At 45.6% G+C, this 24,603-nt stretch overlaps 1 non-coding gene across 1 annotated transcript; it reads left to right on the top strand.

The window, feature by feature from the left end:
* The first annotated feature begins 24,097 nt into the window (after positions 1 to 24,097).
* On the top strand, positions 24,098 to 24,295 carry LOC139274398 (U2 spliceosomal RNA). The gene has a single exon (XR_011595464.1). It is a non-coding gene; the product is annotated as a U2 spliceosomal RNA (small nuclear RNA).
* The last annotated feature ends 308 nt before the right edge of the window (positions 24,296 to 24,603 follow it).

Raw genomic sequence — 24,603 nt, 5'->3', positions numbered from 1 at the left:
GCTAACTGGTCTCTCGTTTCCTGCTTTCTGTCTGCCTCCTTTTTTAAATAGGGGCGTTACATTTGCAGTTTTCCAGTCTGCTGGGACCTCCCCAGAATCCAGGGAATTTTGGTAAATTACAACCAGTGCATCCACTATCCCTGCCGCTACTTTTCTTAAGACTCGAGGATGCAAGCCATCAGGTCCAGGGGATTTATCTGCCTTTAGTCCCATTATCTTACTGAGTACCACCCCCTTAGTGATTGTGCTAAGTCCCTCCCCCCACCACACCCCAATTGCCCCTTGACTATCCACTGTTGGGCTCTTGCTTACTCTTTTTGGTTGTTTGGGTTTTCCTCCGTCTACTATTTGTTATACCTCGGCTGCTGTGGCTTTGTGTGTCGTCCTGGACACTGGTGCCTTGCTCCAATTTTATTCCGGTTATTGGTTTGACGTTCTCCTTTTAGGCTTGGAGTCTTTGTGGTTTGGGGTCGTTGGTTAGGGTTAGGGAGTTATGATTTTAGTTTTGGAGATTGTGGTTAGGGTTGGTGTTGGGGTTAGGATGCTGTGGGTTGTTTATTTAGTTTTATTTTAGCTTTTAGGGGTCCGGTTGGGGTTAGGGTTGTGGGTTAGAGTTCGAATTAGGTTTGGGGTGGCATTGGGTTCGGAAGAGTTACTGTTTTTTTTTGGGGGGGGGGGGGGCTGGGTGGTTTTGTTTAAAAATGGTTATGTGGGTTGTTGGTTCCCTGTTGTGTATTCAATTAATTTCTCATGGAGTTCGGGAACATAGCCACTGTAAGTCAATTGTATTTTTTGTATTTACCGTATTAATAATGTTATTATTGATGTTCTGATTTTTTGTATTTATTAATAATATTATAGGTGTTCGACGTTGGGGATATCTGTTGGGGAGTTATTGTTATTGTTAAAGCCTTTTTTAAAAAACCCGCGCCATCCGTCTTTTGGACCCGGAAACTGTTTTCAGGCAGAATGCAGATTCGTCACAGCGTGGCGTGGCCGTGGCTTCCGATTTGATGAAATGAACAATTTGTGAATTTACTGGTTATGTTTTGGTTGTATTGGGTGGGTTTGTTACGGTTATTTGCTGCTGGAGAAAGGAAATGTTTATTTGTCGGGAGCGTGGCGAGCGGTGGCTTGCCGCTGTTTGTTGTGGCCGTCTGTACTGCCGAGATTGCCGATTTAAAACATGAATGTATTTTAATTTTCCGTGGCTGTACCTTGTTGCGGGGTACTGGTTAGGTTGTGTGGGGAGTCTCCTTCATTTTTGTGGCTCTTGCTGAGCGTGTGGGCCGTCCGATCCGTTGTTAGTGTTTGGGGGGCCTAGTGCCGATTCAAAGCCTCGGGCTGGATTTGAGTCGTGGTCGAGGAGGTTGGTTTGAACGGACATCTTGTCCCCATGAAGGAATTCGTCCTCGGTTTTTTTGAGCTGGTTTAATTTCAATCGTTGTTATATTATTTCGGGAGGGTTAATTTGTGCACACTGATGTCCTGACTTTTATTTTTCACATTTGAATTTTGTTATTTTTTGTTCTTGAATTATTTAAACGGAAAAATGCTGTGTCGGGCGATCGCGTTGGGGGTGGGTGGGGGAAATTGAAGGAAACACTTTATTAGTAACTTGTTTTTTACATTATTTTAACTTTTGTGTGCCAGTATTGGTTTGGCGGTAATAATTTTCTAGTGGGTTTATGGAGGATTTTGAGCTGCTTACCTTCCACAATGACAATCGAGACAGAGAAGGATTGGAAAGAGGAGAAATGATTTAAAGCTGTTGCTTAGCTCATTAATGAGGTGTTAACGGTTTGCTTTGTCTTGTGTTATGGTTCTTATTTCTTCTTCTGGTGTGTTGTCTCTGTGTGGTCAGTTGTCTTCCCTGTTTGTTAGGTTAAAATGTGGAGAGCTGCCTTCTTTTTGTTAGTGTTTGTGTGATGCCTCACCAGGTTGAATGTCTGTAGTTTGGGGATAGGATTTTTTTGTGTTGGGTCTAATGTTTTGATTTCCTGCCCGTTTGTTTCTTTTAAGTCTTGTATCTCCTTTTTTCCTTAATTCCTGTAAATTTTTGTGTTTTGGTTTTACTAAATTTTAAAAAACAATTATTTCAAAAAAATTTGTTTTTTTTGTTTTACTATAGTTTGGGGGTTAGTTCTGTTATAGATTTATGTTTTGTTATGACTGTTTTTGTTTAATCCAGTTTTTTGTTTTATTCCAGGTTTGGTTCCCTGTATAAACAGAAGAAATAGAAGCAGGAATAGGCCATACGTCCCCTCGAGCCTGCTCGCCATTTAATATGATCATGGCTGATCCGATCATGGACTCGGGTCCACTTTCATAGAAACATAGAAAATAGGTGCAGGAGTCGGCCATTCGGCCCTTCAAGCCTGCACCACCATTCAATAAGATCATGGCTGATCATTCACCTCAACACCCCTTTCTTGCTTTCTCTCCATACCCCTTCAGCCGTAAGGGCCATATCTAACTCTCTTGAATATATCCAATGAACTGGCACCAACAACTCTCTGCGGTAGGGAATTCCACAGGTTCACAACTCTCTGAGTGAAGAAGTTTCTCCTCATCTCAGTCCTAAATGGCTTACCCCTTATCGTTAAGACTGTGTCCTCTGGTTCTGGACTTCCCCAACATCGGGAATATTCTTCCTGCATCTAACCTGTCCAATCCCGTCAGAATTTGATGTTTCTATGAGATCCCCTCTCATCCTTATAAACTCCAGTAAATACAGGCCCAGTCGATCCAGTCTCTCCTCATATATGTTAGTCCTGCCATCCCGGGAATCAGTCTGGTGAACCTTCGCTGCACTCCCTCAATAGCAAGAATGTCCTTCCTCAGATTAGGAGACCAAAACTGAACACAATATTCCAGGTGAGGCCTCACCAAGGCCCTGTACAACTGTAGTAAGACCTCCCTGCTCCTATACTCAAATCCCCTAGCTATGAAGACCAACATACCATTTGCCGCCTTCACCGACTGATGTACCATGACACCCAGGTCTCGTGCACCTCCCCTTTTCCTAATCTTCTGGAATTTTTTGAGAATGTATCTAGTAGAGTGGACAAGGGAGAACCAGTGGATGTGGTGTATTTGGACTTTCAAAAGACTTTTGACAAAGTCCCACACAAGAGATTGGTGTGCAAAATTAAAGCACATGGTATTGGGGGTAATGTACTGACGTGGATAGAGAACTGGTTGGCAGACAGGAAGCAGAGACTCGGGATAAACGGGTCCTTTTCAGAGTGACTAGACAATCTGCCTTTGTGTTTTTGCCCCCAAAATGGATAACCTCACATTTAACCACATTATACAGCATCTGCCATGCATTTGCCCATTCACCTAACCTGTCCAAGTCACCCTGCAGCCTCTTAGCGTCCTCCTCACAGCTCCCACCGCCACCCAGTGTCATCTGAAAACTTGGAGATATTACACTCAATTCCTTCATTTAAATCGTGAATGTATATTGTAAATAACTGGGGTCCCAGCACTGAGCCCTGCGGCACCCCACTAGTCACTGCCTGCCATTCTGAAAAGGATCCGTTTATCCCGACTCTCTGCTTCCTGTCTGCCAACCAGTTCTCTATCCACGTCAGTACATTACCCCCAACACCATGTGCTTTAATTTTGCACATCAATCTCTTGTGTGGGACTTTGTCAACAGCCTTATCAAAGTACAAATACACCACATCCACTGATTCTTCCTTGTCCACTCTACTAGTTACATCCTCAAAAAAATTCTAGAAGATTTGTCGAGCATGATTTCCCTTTCATAGATCCATGCTGACTTAGACCGAACTTGTTACTGCTTTCTAAATGCGCTGCTATTTCCTCTTTAATAATTGATTCCAACATTTTCCCCACTACTGGTGTCAGGCTAACCGGTCTATAATTACCCGTTTTCTCTCACTTTTTAAAAAAGTGGTGTTACATTAGCCACCCTCCAGTCCATAGGAACTGATCCAGAGTCGATAGACTGTTGGAAGATGATCACCAATGCATCCACTATTTCTAGGACCACTTCCTTAAGTACTCTGGGATGCAGACTATCAAGCCCCGGGGATTTATCGGCCTTCAATCCCATAAATTTCCCCCAACACAATTTCCCGCCTAATAAGGATTTCCTTCAGTTCCTCCTTCTCACTCGATCCTCAGTCCCCTAGTATTTCCAGAAGGTTATTTGTGTCTTCCTTTGTGAAGACAGAACCAAAGTATTTGTTCAACTGGTCTGCCATTTCTTTGTTCCCCATTATAAATTCACCTGAATCTGACTGCAAGGGACCTACGTTTGTGTTCACATTTTTTCTCTTCACCTATCTATAGAAGCTTTTGCAGTCAGTTTTTATGTTCCCGGCAAGCTTCCTCTCGTACTCTATTTTCCCCCTCCTAATTAAACCCTTTGTCCTCCTCAGCTGAATTCTAAATTTCTCCCAGTCCTCAGGTTTGCTGCTTTTTCTGGCCAATTTATATGCCTCTTCCTTGGATTTAACACTATCCTTAATTTCCCTTGTTGGCCACGGTTGGGCCATCTTCCCCATTTTTTATTTTGACTCCAGACAGGGTTGTACAATTGTTGAAGTTCATCCATCTGATCTTTAAATGTTTGCCATTGCCTATCCACTGTCAACCCTTTAAATATCATTTGCCAGTCTATTCTAGCTAATTCACATCTCATACCATCAAAGTTACCTTTCCTTAAGTTCAAGACCCTAGTCTCTGAATTAACTGTCACTCTCCATCTTAATAAAGAATTCTACCATATTATGGTCACTCTTCCCCCAAGGGGCCTCGCACAACAAGATTGCTAATTTATCCCGACTCTCTGTTTTCTGTTAGCCAATCCTCTATCCATGCTAATGTATTACCCCCCCAACCCTGTGAACTTTTATCTTGTGCAGTAACCTTTTATGGTCCACATCTCTGAGCCATACAGGAGGGCGGGGTATCACTACAGCCCTGTAGACAATAAGCTTGGTGCCAGATTTAAGGGCCTGATTTTTGAACATTTTCTTCCTCAGGCGGCCGAAGGCTGCGCTGGAGCACAGGAGGTGGTGTTGAACCTCGTCGTCGATGTCTGCCCTTGCTGATAATAGGAAAGTGGTCCACTTTGTCAGAGGCTAAACTCCAAGTCATAGTCAATATTTTCACCGAGGCGTACAAAACCATCGGCCTAACACTAAACATCCGTAAGACAAAGGTCCTCCACCAACCTGACCCCGCCATGCAGCACTGCCCCCCCAGTCTTGTATTCTATGTCTCGGCTAATAAAAGCAAGTATTCCCTATGCCGCCTTAACCACCTTATTTATCTGGCCTGCTACCTTCAGGGATCTGTGGACATGCACTCCAAGGTCCCTTTATTCCTCGACATTTCTCAGTGTCCTACCATTTAATGTGTATTCCCTTGCCTTGTTAGCCCTCCCCAAATGCATTACCTCACACTTCTCCAGATTAAGTTCCATTTGCCACTGTTCTGCCCAGCTGACCAGTTCATTGATATCTTCCTGCAGTCTCCAGCTTTCTTCTTCAGTATCAACCAAACAGCCGATTTTAGTATCGTCTGCAAACTTCTTAATCATACCACCTACATTCAAGTCTAAATCATTGATATATACCACAAAAAGCAAGGGACCCAGTACTGAGCCCCACAGAACCCCACTGGAAACAGCCTTCCAGTCACAAAAAACATCCATCAACCATTACCCTTTGCTTCCTTCCTCTGAGCCAATTTTGGATCCAACTTGCCACTTTGCCCTGGATCCCATGGGCTTTTACTTTTGTGACCAGTCTGCCATGTGGAACCTTATCAAAAGCCTTGCGAAAATCCATATACACTACATCAAATGCACTACCCTCATCGACCCTCCTTGTTACCTCCTCAAAAAATTCAATCGTTAGTCAGACATGACCTGCCCTGAACAAATCCATGCTGACTGTCCTTGATTAATCCGTATCTTTCTAAATGAAGATTTATCCTGTCCCTCAGAACACTTTTCAATAATTTTCCCACCACTGAGGTTAGGCTGACTGGCCTGTAATTACTTAATCTATCTCTTTCTCCCTTTTTAAACAAAGGTACAATGTTAGCAGTCCTCCAGTGCTCTGGCACCACACCTGTAGACAGAGGGGATTGTAAAATGATGGTCAGAGCCTCTGCTATTTCCTCTTTTGCTTCTCTTAACAGCCTGGGATGAAATTCATCCGGGCCTGAAGATTTATCCACTTTCAAAGCTGCTAAGCCCCTTAATACTTCCTCTCTCACTGTTTATTTCATCTACTATTTCACACTGCTCCTCCCTGATTGCAATGCCTGCATCAGCGCTCTCTTTTGTGAAAACAGACGCAACGTATTCATGAAGAACCATACCCACCCGCCTCCACACACACATTACTTTTATCCTCTTGCTCTTAATGTATTTATAAAACATCTTTGGGTTTTCCTTGATTTTACTTGCCAACATTTTTTCATGCTCTCTCTTTGCTTTCCGAATTTCCTTTTTAATTGCACTCCTGCACTTTCTATACGCCTCTCGAGTTTCTGCAGTATTGAGCCCTCGGTATCTTGTCTTAAGCCTCCCTTTTTTTCTTTATCCTACTCTGTATGTCCCTTGACATCCAGAGGGCTCGCGATTTGCTAGTCCTACCCGTTTTCTTTAAGGAAACATACTTGTTCTGAGCCCTCAGGATCTCCTATTGAATGCCTCCCATTGCTCTGACACTGATTTACCTTCAAGTAGCTGTTTCTGGTCCACTTTCTCAGCTTATCAAAATTGGCTTTTCCCGAATTGAGAATTTTTATTCCTGGTCTATCTTTGTCCTTTTCCATAACTACCCTAAATCCAACTGAATTATGATAACTAGCACCAAACTGCTCTCCCACTGATACCCCTTCCACCTGCCCAGCTTCATTCCCTAAAACAAAGTCCAGAACTGCCTCCTCCCTTGTTGGGCTTGTTACATACTGGCTCAAAAAGTTCTGAATGCATTTTAGGAATTCCTTTCACCTTTCACACACATTTTATCCCAGTTAATATTAGGGTAGTTGAAATCCCCTACTATTACTGCCCTGTCTCTCTCTCTCTCTCTCTCTCTCATTGTTTGGGGGTCTATAGTACACTCCCATCAGTGTGATTGCTCCTTTTTTGTTCTCCAGTTCAACCCATATGGCCTCATTTGATGATCCTTCCAGTAGTATCATCCCTCCTCACAGCTGTAATTGTTTCTTTAATCAATACTGCGACCCCCCTCCCTGCCCCCTCCCCCCCCCCGGCCCCCCATCCCCCAAAGGAGAGCATGGTCAAACAGATACACCGCTTTGGGTACTGTTGAGGGGGATGACTCATCAGGGGAGAGCAGCAGCAGCCAAGTTCATTGCACATTGGCTGGCTCTGCTGCACAGGAGGGCAGGAAAAAGAGTGGGAGAGCGATAGTGATAGGGGATTCAATTGTAAGGGGAAAAGATAGGCGTTTCTGCGGCCGCAACCGAGACTCCAGGATGGTATGTTGCCTCCCTGGTGCAAGGGTCAAGGATGTCTCGGAGCGGGTGCGGGACATTCTGAAAAGGGAAGGTGAACAGCCAGTTGTCGTGGTGCATACAGGTACCAACGATATAGGTAAGAAATGGGATGAGGTCCTAAGAGACGAATTTAGGGAGCTAGGAGTTAAATGAAAAAGTAGGGCCTCCAAAATAGTAATCTCAGGATTGCTACCAGTACCACGTGCTAGTCAAGAGTAGGAATCGCAGGATAGCTCAGATGAATACGTGGATTGAACAGAAGTGGTGCAGAAGGGAGGGATTCAAATTCCTGGGGCATTGGAATCGGTTCTGGGGGAGGTGGGACCAGTACAAACTAGATGGTCTGCACCTGGGCAGGACCGGAACCAATGTTCGAGGAGGAGTGTTTGCTAGTGCTGTTGGGGAGGAGTTAAACCAATATGGCAGGGAGATGGGAACCTATGCAGGGAGACAGAGGGAAATAAAATGGAGTCAGAAGCAAAAGATAGAAAGGAGAATAGTAAAAGTGGAGGGCAGAGAAACCCAAGGCAAAAAACTAAAAGGACCACATTACAGCAAAATTCTAAAGGGGTAAAGTGTGCTAAAAAGACAAGCCTGAAGGCTCTGTGCCTCAATGCGAGGAGTATTCGGAATAAGGTGGACAAATTAACTATGCAGATAGCAGTTAACGGATACGATGTGATTGGCATCACGGAGCCATGGCTCCAGGGTGACCAAGGCTGGGAACTCAACATTCAAGGGTATTCAGCATGTAGGAACGATGGACAGAAAGGAAAAGGAGGCGGGATGGTGTTGCTGGTTAAAGAGGAAATTAATGCAAGAGTAAGGAGGGACATTAGTCTGGATGATGTGGAATCGGTATGGGTGGAGATGCGGAATTCCAAAGGGCAGAAAACGATAGTGGGAGTTGTGTACAGACCACCAAACAGTGGTAGTGAGGTTGGGGACAGCATCAAACAAGAAATAAGGGATGTGTGCAATAAAGGTACTACAGCAGTTCTCATGGGCAACTTTAATCTACATATTGATTGGGCGAACCAAACTGGTAGCAAGGCGGTAGAGGAGGATTTCCTGGCGTGTATTAGGGATGGTTTTCTAGACCAATACGTCGAGGAACCAACTAGAGAGCTGGCCATCCTAGGCTGGGTGATGTCTAGGGACTAATTAGCAATCTTGTTGTGCGAGGCCCCTTGGGGAGGAGTGACCATAATATGGTAGAATTCTTTATTAAGATGGAGAGTGACACAGTTAATTCGGAAACTAGGGTCCTGAACTTAAGGAAAGGTAACTTCGATGGTTTGAGGCGTCAATTGGCTAGAATAGACTGGCAAAGGATACTTAAAGGGTTGATGGTGGATAAGCAATGGCAAACATTTAAAGATCATATGGATGAACTTCAGCAATTGTACATCCCTGTCTGGAGTAAAAAGAAAACGGGCAAGGTGGCTCAACCATGGCTAACAAGGGAAATTAAGGATCGTGTTAAAGCCAAGGAAGAGGCATATCATTTGGTTAGAAAAAGCAACAAACCTGAGGTGTGGGAGAAATTCAGAATTCAGCAGAAGAGGACAAGGGATTTAATTAAGGCGGTGAAAATAGAGTACGAGAGGAAGCTTGCCGGGAATATAAAAACTGACTGCAAAAGCTTCTATAAATATGTGAAGAGAAACAGATTAGTGAAGACAAACGTAGGTCCCTTGCAGTCGGATTCAGGTGAATTTATAATGGGGAACAAAGAAATGGCAGACCAATTGAACAAATACTTTGGTTCTGTCTTCACGAAGGAAGACACAAATAACCTTCCGATTGTACTAGGGGACAGTAGGTCTAGTGAGAAGGAGCAACTGAAGGATATCCTTACTAGGCGGGAAATTGTGTTAGGGAAATTGATGGGATTGAAGGCCAATAAACCCCCGGGGCCTGATAGTCTGCATCCTAGAGTACTTAAGGAAGTGGCCCTACAAATGGTGGATGCAATGGTCATCATTTTCCAACTGTCTATCAACTCTGGATCAGTTCCTATGGACTGGAGGGTAGCTAATGTAACACCACTTTTTAAAAAAGGAGGGGGGAGAGAAAACGGGTAATTATACACCGGTTAGCCTGACATCGGTAGTGCGGAAAATGTTGCAATCAATTATTAAAGATGTAATAGCAGCGCATTTGGAAAGCAGTGACAGGATCGGACCAAGTCAGCATGGATTTATGAAAGGGAAATCATGCTTGACGAATCTTCTGGAATTTTTTGAGGATGTAACGAGCAGAGTGGACAAGGGAGAACCAGTGGATGTGGTGTATTTGGACTTTCAAAAAGCTTTTGACAAGGTCCCGCACAAGAGATTAGTGTGCAAAATCAAAGCGCATGGTATTGGGGGTAATGTACTGACGTGGATAGAGAACTGGTTGGCAAACAGGAAGCAGAGAGTCAGGATAAACGGGTCCTTTTCAGAACGGCAGGCAGTGACTAGTGGAGTGCCGCAGGGCTCAGTGCTGGGACCCCAGCTCTTTGCAATAAACATTAACGATTTAGATGAAGGAACTGAGTGTAATATCTCCAGGTTTGCGGATGATACTAAACTGGGTGGCGGTGTGAGTTGTGAGGTGGACGCTCAGAGGCTGCAGGGTGAATTGGACAGGTTAGGTGAGTGGGCAAATGCATGGCAGATGCAGTATGATGTGGATAAATGTGAGGTTATCCATTTTGGGGGCAAAAACACGAAGGCAGAATATCATCAGGATGGCGGCAGATTAGTAAAAGGGGAGGTGCAACGAGACCTGGGTGTCATGGTTCATCAGTCACTGAAAGTGGGCATGCAGGTACAGCAGGCGGTGAAGAAGGTAAATGGTATGTTTGCCTTCGTAGCTAGGGGATTTGAGTATAGGAGCAGGGAAGTCTTACTGCAGTTGTACAGGGCCTTAGTGAGTCCTCACCTGGAATATTGTGTACAGTTTTGGTCTCCTAATCTGAAGAAGGACGTTCTTGCTATTGAGGGAGTGCAGCGAAGGTTCACCAGACTGATTCCTGGGATGGCAGGACTGACATATGAATAGAGACTGGATCGACTGGACCTTTATTCACTGGAGTTTAGAAGGATGAGAGGGGAGCTCATAGAAACATATAAAATTCTGACGGGAGTGGACAGGTTAGATGCAGTAAGAATGTTCCCGATGTTGGGAAAGTCCAGAACCAGGGGATATAGGATAAGGGGTAAGCCATTTAGGACTGGGATGAGGAGAAACCTCTTCACTCAGAGTTGCTAACCTGTGGAATTCCCTACCGCAGAGAGTTGTTGATGCCAGTTCATTGGATATATTCAAGAGGGAGTTAAATATGGCCTTTACGGCTAAGGGGATCAAGGGGTACTGAGGGAATGATCAGCCATGATCTTATTGAATGGTGGTGCAGGCTCGAATGGCCGACTCCTGCACCGATTTTCTGATCGACAGAACAAAACCTGGACGAGCCAGGACCCCTTATTGTCCCTAGTCAAAAACTGTGTGCTTCATGGGAGTTGGTCCAGTGTCCCTGCAGAAATGCAGCAAGGGATAAAGCCGTTCCAACGGCGCAATGATGAAATGTCTATACAGGCAGACTGCATTCTGTGAGGAAATCGTGTAGTGGTTCCCAAGATGGGCAGAGATACCTTCATCAGTGACCTCCAGAGTACCCACCCAGACATCGTAATGATGAAAGTGATAGCCAGATCCCAAGTGTGGTGGTCTGGTATTAATGCAGACTTCGAGTCCTGTGTTCACAGATGTAATACATGCTCGCAGTTAAGCAATGCACCCAGGGAGGTGCCGCTAAGTTCATGGTCTTGGCCGTGGTCTAGGGTACATGTCAATTATGCAGGCCCATTCTTGGGTAAAACGTTCCTTGTCGTTGTTGATGCGTACTCCAAATGGATTGAATGTAATATAATGTCGGCGAGCACATCCGCTGCCACTACTGAAAGCCTGCGGGCCATGTTTGCCACACATGGCCTACCCGAAGTCCTAGTGAGCGACAACGGGCCATGTTTTACCAGTGCTTGAGTTAAAAGAATTTATGACCGGCAACGGGATCAAACATGTCACATCTGCCCCATTTAAACCAGTGCCCAATGGTCACGCAGTGAGAGCAGTGCAAACCATCAAGCAGGGCTTGAAGAGGGTAACGGAAGGCTCACTGCAGACTCGCCTATCCCGAGTCCTGCTGAGGTACCGCACGAGACCCCACTCGCTCACTGGAATCCCGCCTGCTGAACTGCTCATGAAAAGAGCACTTAAGACAAGGCTCTCGTTAGTTCACCCTGATCTACATGAACAGGTAGAGAGAGCAGGCGGCTTCAACAAAGTATACACCATGATAGCGCCAATGTGTCACGCGAAATTGAAATCACTGAACCTGTATTTGTATTGAATTATGGACCAAGTCCCAAGTGACTTCCCGGCACTGTTGTGGTTAAAGAGGGGAGCAGGGTGCTTCGGATCAAACTTTCAAATGGACTCATTCACTGGAAACCCTTGGACCAAATCAAACTCAGATTCACGGACTATCCCGAGCAACCCACTTTGGACCCTACATTCTTTGGCCCCCCCAACATACACACCAGTGGCAACCGGCACCGCGAGGGCCCAACAAGTGATTCTTCAATACCAGCTTTCAAACCGAGACGATGAACCAGGGCAAGAAGAGCCCCAGATCGACTCACATTGTAAATAGTTACACTATTGACGTTTGGGGGGGGGGGGGGGGGGGAAAGGGAAAGTCTTTTTATATATGTATACTTGCATATACTCTGAACAGCCACCAGAGGGCTCATCCCCTGGAGTCCCAATGGATCCCATAATCCCTTGGGTGCAAAGGTATTTCAGGAGGCCTCACAGTTTGGAGAGGCACGATGGAGACCTGCAATAAAATGCTACGGTCACACTTTAAGCTCACAGTGTTCAGTTTGACTCTTCCTCCATACATAACATGAGGGTTTCAGCAGCAGAAGAGCTGAGGCAGGGGCAGAGGTGGACAATGTTACGGAGGTGGAAACAGGCGGTTTTAGTTACCATGCGGATATGTGGCTAGAAACTCATTTAGGGTCAAATATGACACCTAGGTTGCAAACAGTCTTGTTCACCCTCAGATTGATGCTAGGGAGAGGGATGGAGTCAGTGGTTTATAGAAACATAGTAAATAGGTGCAGGAGTAGGCCATTCGGCCCTTTGAGCCTGCACCTCCATTCAATGAGTTCATGGCTGAACATGCAACTTCAGTACCCCATTCCTGCTTTCTCGCCATACCCCTTGATCCCCCTAGTAGTAAGGACTACATCTAACTCCTTTTTGAATATATTTAGTGAATTGGCCTCAACAACTTTCTGTGGTAGAGAATTCCACAGGTTCACCATTCTCTGGATGAAGAAGTTTCTCCTCATCTCGGTCCTAAATGGCTTACCCCTTAGCCTTAGACTGTGACCCCTGGTTCTGGACTTCCCCAACATTGGGAACATTCTTCCTGCATCTAACCTGTCTAACCCCGTCAGAATTTTAAACGTTTCTATGAGGTCGCCTCTCATTCTTCTGAACTCCAGTGAATACAAGCCCAGTTGATCCAGTCTTTCTTGATATGTCAGTCCCGCCATCCCGGGAATCAGTCTGGTGAACTTTTGCTGCACTCCCTCAATAGCAAGAATGTCCTTCCTCAAGTTAGGAGACCAAAACTGTACACAATACTCCAGGTGTGGCCTCACCAAGGCCCTGTACAACTGTAGTAACACCTCCCTGCCCCTGTACTCAAATCACCTCGCTATGAAGGTCAACATGCCATTTGCTTTCTTAACCGCCTGCTGTACCTGCATGCCAACCTTCAATGACTGATGTACCAGGACACCCAGGTCTCGTTGCACCTCCCCTTTTCCTAATCTGTCACCATTCAGATAATAGTCTGTCTCTCGGTTTTTACCACCAAAGTGGATAACCTCACGTTTATCCACATTATACTTCATCTGCCATGCATTTGCCCACTCACCTAATCTATCCAAGTCACTCTGCAGCCTCATAGCATCCTCCTCGCAGCTCAAACTACCACCCAACTTAGTGTCAGCTGCAAATTTAGAGGTACTACATTTAATCCCCTCGTCTAAATCATTAATGTACAATGTAAACAGCTGGGGCCCCCAGCACAGAAACTTGCGGTACCCCACTAGTCACTGCCTGCCATTCTGAAAAGTACCCATTTACTCCTACTCTTTGCTTTCTGTCTGCCAACCAGTTCTCAATCCACGTCAGCACACTACCCCAATCCTATGTGCTTTAACTTTGCACATTAATCTCTTGTGTTGGACCTTGTCGAAAGCCTTCTGAAAGTCCAAATACACCACATCAACTGGTTCTTCCTTGTCCACTCTACTGGAAACATCCTCAAAATATTCCAGAAGATTTGTCAAGCATGATTTCCCTTTCACAAATCCATGCTGACTTGGACCTATCAGGTCACCTCTTTCCAAATGCGCTGCTATGACATCCTTAATAATTGATTCCATCATTTTACCCACTACCTGTGTCAGGCTGACCGGTCTATAATCCCCTGTTTTCTCTCTCCTTTTTTAAAAAGTGGGGTTACATTGGATCCATAGGAACTGATCCAGAGTCTATGGAATGTTGGAAAATGGCTGTCAATGCATCAGCTATTTCCAAGGCCACCTCCTTAAGTACTCTGGGATGCAGTCCATCAGGCCCTGGGAATTTATCGGCCTTCAATCCCATCAATTTCCCCAACACAATTTCCCGACTAATAAGGATTTCCCTCAGTTCCTCCTTCTTACGAGACCCTCTGACCCCTTTTTATATCCGGAAGGTTGTTTGTGTCCTTAGTGAATACCGAACCAAAGTACTTGTTCAATTGGTCTGCCATTTCTTTGTTCCCCGTTATGACTTCCACTGATTCTGACTGCATGGGACCTACGTTTGTCTTTACTAACCTTTTTCTTTTTACATATCTATAGAAGCTTTTGCAGTCCGTCTTAATGTTCCCTGCAAGCTTCCTCTCGTACTCTATTTTCCCTGCCCTAATCAAACACTTTGTCCTCCTCTGCTGAGTTCTAAATTTCTCCCAGTCCCTGGGTTCGCTGCTATTTCTGGCAATTTGTATGCCACTTCCTTGGCTTTAATACTATCCCTGATTTCCCTTGATAGCCATGGATGAGCCACCTTCCCTTTTTTATTTTTACGCCAGACGGGGATGTACAATTGTTGTAGTTCATCCATGCGGTCTCTAAATGTCTGCCATTGCCCATCCACAGTCAACCCCTTAAGTATCATTCGCCAATCTATCCTAGCCAATTCACGCCTCATACCTTCAAAGTTACCCTTCTTTAAGTTCTAGACCATGGTCTCTGAATTAACTGTTTCATTCTCCATCCTAATGTAGAATTCCACCATATTATGGTCACTCTTCCCCAAGGAGCCTCACACAACGAGATTGCTAATTAATCCTCTCTTATTTCACAACACCCAGTCTAAGATGGCCTCCCCCCAAGTTGGTTCCTCGACATAATTGGTCTAGAAACCATCCCTTATGCACTCCAGGAAATCCTCCTCCACCGTATTGCTTCCAGTTTGGTTAGCCTAATCTATATGCATATTAAAGTCACCCATGATAACTGCTGCACCTTTATTGCATGCACCCCTAATTTCCTGTTTGATGCCCTACCCAACATCACTACTACTGTTTGGAGGTCTGTACATAACTCCCACTAACGTTTTTTGCCCTTTGGTGTTCTGCAGCTCTGCCCATATAGATTCCACATCATCCAAGCTAATGTCCTTCCTAACTATTGCATTAATCTCCTCTTTAACCAGCAATGCTACCCCACCTCCTTTTCCTTTTATTCTATCCTTCCTGAACGTTGAATACCCTTGGATGTTGAGTTGCAGCCCTGATCATCCTGGAGCCACGTCTCTGTAATCCTAATCACATCATATCTGTTAACATCTATTTGCACAGTTAATTCATCCACCTTATTACAGATACTCCTTGCATGAAGACACAAAGCCTTCAGGCTTGTTTTTTTAACACCCGTTGTCCTTTTAGAATTATGATGTAGTGTGGCCCTTTTTGTTTCTTGCCTTTGTTTACTCGGCCTTCCACTATTGCTTTTTACCTTTCTACCATCTGTTTCTGACTCCATATTACTTCGCCCTGTCTCGCTGCATAGGTTCCCACCCCCCTGCCATATTAGTTTAAACACTCCCGAACTGCATTAGCAAATGTTACCCCCAGGACATCAGTTCCAGTCCTGCCCAAGTGCAGACCGTCCCTTTTGTACAGGTCCCACTTCCCCCAGAACTGGTTCCAATGTCCCAGGAATTTGAATGCCTCCCTCTTGCACCACTGCTCAAGCCACGTATTTATTCTAACTATCCTGCTCCCTCTACTCTGATTAGCACATGGCACTGGTAGCAATACAGAGATTACTACCTTTTGAGGTTCTTCTTTTTAATTTAACTCCTATTATGGAACGCAGTTTGTGGTGAGGACGAAAGATAATGGCTTCGGTGTTCCCAATATTTAACTGGAGAAAATAATAAATTCCTCGTCGCGAACTATTCTCCAGTCCAGGCAACATCCTCGTAAATCTCCTCTCTACCCTCTCTCGTGCAATCACATCTTTCTTGTAATGTGCGCAGTTTTCTATCTGTGGCCGAACTAGTGTTTTATACAGTTCAAGCTTAACCTCCCTGCTCTTGTATTCTTGTCATCATCATAGGCAGTCCCTCGAAATTAAGGAAGACTTGCTTCCACTGTAAAAGTGAGTTCTTCGGTGACTGAACAGTCCAATATGGGAATTACAGTCTCTGTCATATCTGGGACAGACAGTCGTTGTAGGAAAGGGTGAGTGGGACTGGTTTGCCGCATGCTCATTCCGCTGCCTGCGCTTATTTTCTGCATGCTCTTGGCGACGAGAATCAAGGTGCTCAGCGTCCTCCCGGATGCTCTTCCTCCACTTTGGGCGGTCTTTGGACAGGGACTCCCAGGTGTCGGTGGGGATGCCGTATTTTATCAAGGAGGCTCTGAGGGCGTCCTTGAAACGTTCCCTCTTCCCACCTGGGGATCGCTTGCCGTGTAGGAGTTCCGAGTAGAGCACTTGCTTTGGCAATCTTGTGTCAGGCATGCGAACAATGTGGCCTGCGCAACAGAGCTGGTCGACTGTGGTCAGTGCTTCGATGCTGGGGATGTTGGTCTGATCGACGACACTAACGTTGGTGTGTCAGTCCTCCCAGGGGATTTGTAGGATCTTGCGGAGACAACGCTGGTGATATTTTCCCAGTGATTTGAGGTATCTACTGGATATGGTCCACGTCTCTGAGCCATACAGGAGGGCGGGTATTACTACAGCCCTGTAGACCATAAGCTTGGTGCCAGATTTGGGGGCCCGATCCTCGAACACTCTCTTCCTCAGCCGGCCGAAGTGCTGCGCTGACGTACACGAGGTGGTGTTGAACCTTGTTGTCGATGTCTGCCCTTGCTGATAATAGACTACCGAGGTATGGAAAGTGGTCCACTTTGTCAGAGGCTACACTCCAAGTCATAGTCAACATCTTCACCGAGGTATACGAAAGCATGGGCCTTACACTAAACATCTGGAAACAAAGGTCCTCCACCAACCTGACCCCGCCACACAACACTGCCCCCATTCTTGTATTCTATGCCTCGGCTAATAAAAGCAAGTATTCCATATGCCTTCTTAACCACCTCATTTATTTGGCCGACTACCTTCAGGGATCTGTGGAGCCTTTGTTCCTCTGCACTTATCAGTGTCCTACCATTTAATGTGTATTCCCTTGCCGTGTTAGCCCTCCCCAAATGCATTACCTCACACTTTTCCAGATTGAGTTCTGTTTGTCACTGTTCTGCCCACCTGACCAGTTCACTGATATCTTCCTGCAGTCTACAGCTTTCTTCTTCATTATCAACCACACAGCCGATTTTAGTATCGTCTGCAAACTTCTTAATCATACCACCTACATTCAAGTCTAAATCATTGATGTATACTGTTATGTATGCAACACCTTGTAACCAGCATTCTACCTCCACCAGAGGGCACATCTGTTGGGAGTCCCAAGGGATCCCAGCATCCCTTGGGAGCACTGTATATAAGCAGGCCTTCCATGCTGTTCTCTGGAGTCAGAATAACGACACTGAGGTCACACTTACACAAGTCTACAGTACTCAGTCACGTTGCTTTATTTGAGACGTAACAACTGGCGACGAGTAATAGATAACGAACCATCATGCGAAAATGCAGAATTCTCCACCACAGAAAGTAGTTGAGGCCAATTCACTAAATATATTCAAAAGGGAGTTAGATGAAGTCCTTACTACTCGGGGGATCAAGGGTTATGGCGAGAAAGCAGGAAGGGGGTACTGAAGTTTCATGTTCAGCCATGAACTCATTGAATGGCGGTGCAGGCTATAAGGGCTGAATGGCCTGCTCCTGCACCTATTTTCTATGTTTCTATGTTTCTAACTGTTGATATCCTGGGGAAATTCTGAGAAGGCTACGATTGGGAAGCCTTCGTGGAGCGACTAGACCAATACTTCGTGGCCAACGAGCTGGAAGGGAATGTGAACGCTGCCAAACGAAGGGCGATCCTCCTCACCGTCTGCGGGGCAACAACCTATGGCCTCATGAAGAATCTTCTTGCTCCGGTGAAACCAACAACCAAATCGTATGAAGAATTGTGTATGCTGGTCCGGGGGCAGCTAAATCCGAAGGAGAGCATTCTGATGGCAAGGTATCGATTTTATACATGTCAACGGTCTGAAGGCCAGGATGTGGCGAGCTACATCGCTGAACTAAGGCGCGTTGCAGGACATTGCGAATTCAATGGATTCTTGGAGCAAATGCTAAGAGACTTTTTTGTGCTCGGCATTGGCCATGAGGTTATCCGTCGCAAACTATTGACTGTTGAAACACCGAACCTGAGCAAAGCCACAACGAGAGCCCAGGCATTCATGTCCAGCAGCAATAAAACCAAACAAATTTCGCAGCATAAAGATGCATCGGCAAGTACTGTACACAAAGTAACGTCGTTTTCAGGCAGGAATGCATATGGCAAAACGTGCACGTCTGCAGCTGCACGACCTCAAATGACTCAGAGTCCGCCACCAAGCGTGAATGCGAGGCAGTTAACTCCTTGTTGGCGCTGCGGAGGTGATCATCGAGCCCATCAATGCCGCTTCAAACACAGTGCGTGCAAAGGCTGTGGAACAATGGGACGCCTCCAGCGAATGAGCAGACGAGCTGCAAACCCTGCAAATCACCACATTGCAGAGAAAGACCGATCCATGGCGGATCAAATTGAACTAGAGACTCGAACCAAGGAGGCAGAAGTGTACGGGGTACACACCTTCACCATGAAATGTCCACTGATCATATTAAAAGTTGAACTGAACGGATTTCCAGTATCCATGGAATTGGACATGGGTGCGAGTCAGTCTATCATGAGCAAAAAGGCCTTCGAGAGGTTATGGTGCAACAAGGCACAAAGACCCAAGCTGAGCCCTATTCATACCAAGCTGAGAACTTACATGAAAGAACTGATCCCTGTAATTGGCAGTGTAGCAGTAACGGTCTCCTATGATGGAGCGGTACATGAACTCCCACTATGGATTATACTAGGAGATGGCCCCACACTGATGGCCGCCAAGATGGAGGCCATCAAAACGCGCCGAGACCACAGAACGTGATGGAGCTGCGGTCGTTCCTGGGACTCCTCAATTATTTTGGTAATTTCCTACCCAGATTAAGCACCTTGCTAGAACCCCTACACATGTTGCTACGCAAGGGAGATGACTGGGTATGGGGAAATCACAAGAGACTGCTTTTGAGAAAGCCAGAAATCTGTTCTGTTCCAACAAACTGCTTGTTCTGTATGACCCATGTAAACGTTTAGTGCGAGTTTGCAATGCGTCTTCGTACAGGGTCGGGTGTGTACAACAAGCAAACGAACCGGGAACATTGCAACCAGTCGCTTATGCATCCAGGAGTTTGTCCAAACCAAAGGGGCCTACAGCATGATTGAAAAAGCTCTGGCATGCGTTTACGGGGTGAAAAAAATGCACCAGTATCTGTTTGGGCTCAAGTTCGAGTTAGAAACTGACCATAAGCCGCTCATATCGCTATTCTCAGAGAGCAAAGGTATCAAAACCAATGCCTTTGCTCGCATCCAAAGATGGGCGCTCACGCTGTCTGTATATAACGATGTAATTTGCCACAGGCCAGGCACAGAGAACTGCGTTGATGCTCTCAGTCGGCTACCATTGCCCACCACCGGGCTGGAAATGGCACAGCCTGCAGACTTGCTCTTGGTGATGGATGCATTTGAAAATGAAAAGTCACCTGTTACGGCGTGCCAGATCAGGACCTGGACCAGCCAGGACCCTTTACTGTCCCTTATAAAAAAAACTGTGTCCTTCATGGGAGCTGGTCCAGCGGCCCAGCGGAGATGCATGAAGAGATCAAGCCGTTCCAGCGGCGCAAACACGAAATGTCCATACAGGCGGACTGTCTTTTGTGGGATAATCGCTTGGTTTTGCCTAAGAAAGGCAGGGAAACCTTCATACACGACCTACACAGTACCCACCCAGGCATAGTAATGATGAAAGCTATAGCCAGATCCCATATGCGGTGGCGCGGCATCGACTCAGATTTGGAGTCTTGCGTGTGCCAATGCAACACTTGCTCTCAACTGAGCAATGCACCCAGGGAGGCACCACTAAGTTTGTGGTCATGGCCCTCCAAACCGTGGTCTTGGATCCACGTTGACTTCGCTGGCCCGTTTCTAGGCAAAATGTTTTTGGTTATTGTGGATGCTTATTCAAAATGGATTGAGTGTGTAATAATGTCTGTAAGCATGTCCACTGTCCCCATCGAAAGCCTACGAGCCATGTTTGCCACGCACGGCCTGCCTGATGTCCTTGTCAGCGACAATGGGCCATGCTTCACCAGCGCTGAATTCAAGGAATTCATGACCCGCAATGGGATCAAATAGGTCACATCTGCCCCATTCAAGCCCGCATCTAACGGCCAGTCCAAACCATCAAGCAAAGCTTGAAATGCATAACGGAAGGCTCCCTGCAGACCCGCCTGTCCCGAGTCCTGCTCAGCTACCGCACAAGACCCCACTTGCTCACTGGGGTTTCCCCTGCCGAGCTGCTCATGAAAAGGGTACTCAAAACAAGGCTCTCTCTTGTCCATCCTGATCTCCATGATCATGTCGAGGACAGGTGGCATCAACAAAGCATGTACCATGATCGCGTAAATTTATCACGCGATATTGAAGTCAATGACCCTGTATTTGTACTCAACTATGGACATGGTTCCAAATGGCTTCCTGGCATAACCAAAAAGGGGAGTAGGATGTTTGAGGTCAAACTAGCAAATTGACTAACTTGCAGAAAGCATTTGGACCAAACCAAACTGCGATTCACAGACAGCCACGAGCAACCTGAAGAGGACACCACCAACTTCGATCCTCCAATACACACACAAGTGGCAAACAACATCACGGTTGACTATGAAGCTGAACTCATCATCCCCAGCAGCCCAGCAAGTTCAGCTGAGCAGCAGCCCAGCGAAGGCCCAACCAACTCATCTGCACCTGTGTTTGTACCAAGACGATCGACTAGGGAGTAGAAAGCCCCAGATCGTCTCACCATGTAAATAAGTGTACTATTGACTTTTGGGAGTGATGTTATGTATGCAGCACCTTGTAACCAACATTCTACCGCCACCAGAGGGTGCATCTGTTGGAGTCCCAAGGGATCCCAGCATCCCTTGGGAGCACTGTAAAGCAGGCCTTCCATGCTGTGCAGACACTCTGGAGTCAGAATAAAGACACGAAGGTCGCACTTACACAAGTCGACAGTACTCAGTCATGTTGCTTTATTTGAGAGATAACATAAAGCACAAAAAGCAAGGGACCCAGTACTGAGCCCCACGGAACCCCACTGGAAACAGCCTTCCAGTCACAAAAAACACCCATCAACGCATTAACCCGTTGCTTCCTGCCTCTGAGCCAATTTTGAATCCAACTTGCCATTTTGTCCTGGATCCCATGGGCTTTTACTTTCGTGATCAGTCTGCCATGTGGAACCTTATCAAAAGCCTTGCGAAAACCCATATACACTACATCGAATGCATTACCCTCATCGTACCTCCTCAAAAAATTCAATCAAGTTAGTCAGGCATGACCTGCCCTTAAGAACTCCATGCTGACTGTCCTTGATTAATCTGTGTCTTTCTAAATGAAGATTTATCCTGTCACCCAGAAGTTTTTCAATAATTTTCCCACCACTGAAGTTAGGCTGACTGGCCTGTAATTACTCAGTCTATCCCTTTCTCCTTTTTAAACAAAGGTACAACGTTAGCAGTCCTCCAGCACCACACCTGTAGACAGAGAGGATTGGAAAATGCTGCTTTTGCTTCTCTTAACAGCCAGGGATGAAATTCATCCGGGCCTGGGGATCTATCCACTTTCAAAACTGCTAAGCCGCTTCATACTTCCTCTCTCACTATGTTTATTTCATCTCCTATTTCACACTCCTCCTCTCTGATTGCAATGCCTGCATTACCCCTCTCTTTTGTGAAAACAAATGCAAAGTATTCATTAAGAACCATACCCATTACATACTGTTCAAGGAACCCGTCCCTTATGCACTCAATGAACTCTTCCTCAACGCTACCCTGACCAATTTGATTTGTCCAATCAATATGGAGGTTAAAATCACCCATGATTATTGCTGCTCCCTTTTTACAAGCCCCCACTATTTCCTGGTTTATACTCCAACCAACAGAGTTGCTACGGAACCAACTAGGGGGCAGGCTATCTTGATGTGGTCCTGTGTAATGAGATAGGATTAATAAACAATTTCCGAGTAAAGGATCCCCTTGGAATGAGTGATCATAGCATGGTTGAATTTCAAATTCAGATGGAGGGTGAGAAAGTTGGATCTCAAACCAGCGGACTAAGCTTAAATGATGGAGACTCTGAAGGTATGAGGGCAGAGTTGGCTAAAGTGGATTGGGAAAATAGATTGAAGTGTAGGATGGTTGATGAATAGTGGTGTACATTAAAGGAGACTCTCAGGAAAAATATATTCCAGTGAGGAGAAAATGGTGTAAAAGACGGTATCCAATTAAAAACAAGGACATACAAAGTGGCCAAAACTAGTGGGAGGACAGAAGATTGGGAAGCTTTTAAAAGCCAGAAAAGAATGACTAAAAAAATGATTAAGAAAGGGAAGATACACTATGAAAGTAAACTAGCACGAAATATAAAAACAGATAGCAAGAGTTTCTATAGGTATATAAAAAAGGAAAAGAGTGGCTAAATAAATGTCGGTCCCTTGGAGGGCGAGACCGGGGAATTAGTAATGGGCAACATGGAGATAGCAGAAACTCTGAACAAATATTTTGCATCAGTATTTACGGTGGAGAACACAAACAATATCCCAACAGTTGATAGTCAAGGGGCTATGGGGTGTGGCGGGGGAGGAACTTAACACAATCACAATCACTAAGGAGGTGGTACTCAGTAAGATAATGGGACTAAAGGCGGATAAATCCACTGGACCTGATGGCTTGCATCCTCGGGTCTTAAGAGAAGTTGTGGCAGAGATAATGTATGCACTGTTTGTAATTTACCAACATTCCCTGGATTCTGCAGAGGTCCCAGCAGATTGGAAAATTGCAAAGGTAACACCCCTATTTAAAAAAGGAGGCAGACAAAAAGCAGGAAACTATAGACCAGTTAGCCTAACATCTGTGTTTGGGAAAATGTTGGAGTCCATTATTAAAGAAGCAGGACATTTGGAACAGCATAACTCGGTCAGGCAGAGTCAGCTTGGATTTATGAAGGGGAAGTCATGTTTGAAAAATTTGCTGCAATTCTTTGAGGATGTAACAAACAGGCTGGATAAAGGGGAACCAGTGGATGTGGTGCATTTGGACTTCCAGAGGGCATTTGACAAGGTGCCATATAAAAGGTTATTGCACAAGATAAAAGTTCACAGGGTTGGGAGTAATACATTAGCATGGATAGATGACTGGCTAACTAACAGAAAACAGAGAGTCGGGATAAATGGTTCATTCTCGGATTGACAATCAGTAACTAGTGGTGTGCCGCAGGGCTCAGTGCTGGGACCCCAACTATTTACAATCTATATTAACGACTTGGAAGAAGGGACCGAGTGTAACGTAGCCAAGTTTGCTGATGATACAAAGACGAGAGGAAAAGCAATGTCTGAGGAGGACATAAAAAATCTGCAAAAGGACATAGACAGGCTAAGTGAGTGGGCAAAAATTTGGCAGATGGAGTAGAATGTTGGAAAGTGTGAGGTCATGCACTTTGGCAGAAAAAAATCCAAGAGCAAGTTATTATTTAAACAGAAAAATTGGAAAATGCTGCAGTACAGCGGGACCTGGGGGTACTTGTGCATGAAACACAAAAGGTTAGTGTGCAGGTACAGCAAGTGATCAGGAAGGCCACTGGAATCTTGGAATCTTGGCCTTTATTGCAAAGGGGTTGGAGTATAAAAGGCGCTTCTCGGCCTTTTGGCTAAGATCATGCGTGGCTGACCTGACAGGGGAGTGACCACCATGACCCCAAGGTGGTTCTCCCTGGATCAGGAAGGTATATGCTTGCTTTTTTGGAAATAGGAGGTGGGTGGGGTGGCTTGACCCATCCACCTCCACGGAGGTGTGTGGGGGACTTGACCCATCCACCTCCATGGCACGAAACTGGTATTGCAGTACTTCCAGGAACGGTGCAGTGGCTCTAGGACTTTTGGCTAAGAGCATTGGCGCAGAGTGATCCTTGAATGGGCCCAAGGTGACCTCTGGCGTTTGTGATTTGACAAAGAATTGGAACGATTGGCTACGAATTTAAAAAAAAAGCAGGCAAGTCTTGCTACAGTTATACAGAGCATTAGTGAGGCCACACCTGGAATACTGCGTACAGTTTTGGTTTCCATATTAAGAAAGGATATACTTGCACTGGAGGCAGTTCAGAGAAGATTCACTTGGTTGATTCCGGAGATGAGGG

This window comes from Pristiophorus japonicus, chromosome 9 (assembly GCF_044704955.1).
Source record: "Pristiophorus japonicus isolate sPriJap1 chromosome 9, sPriJap1.hap1, whole genome shotgun sequence".
NCBI lineage: Eukaryota > Metazoa > Chordata > Chondrichthyes > Pristiophoridae > Pristiophorus > Pristiophorus japonicus.
Note: the sequence above shows the minus strand (reverse complement) of the source record. Positions and strands in the feature narration are given on the sequence as shown.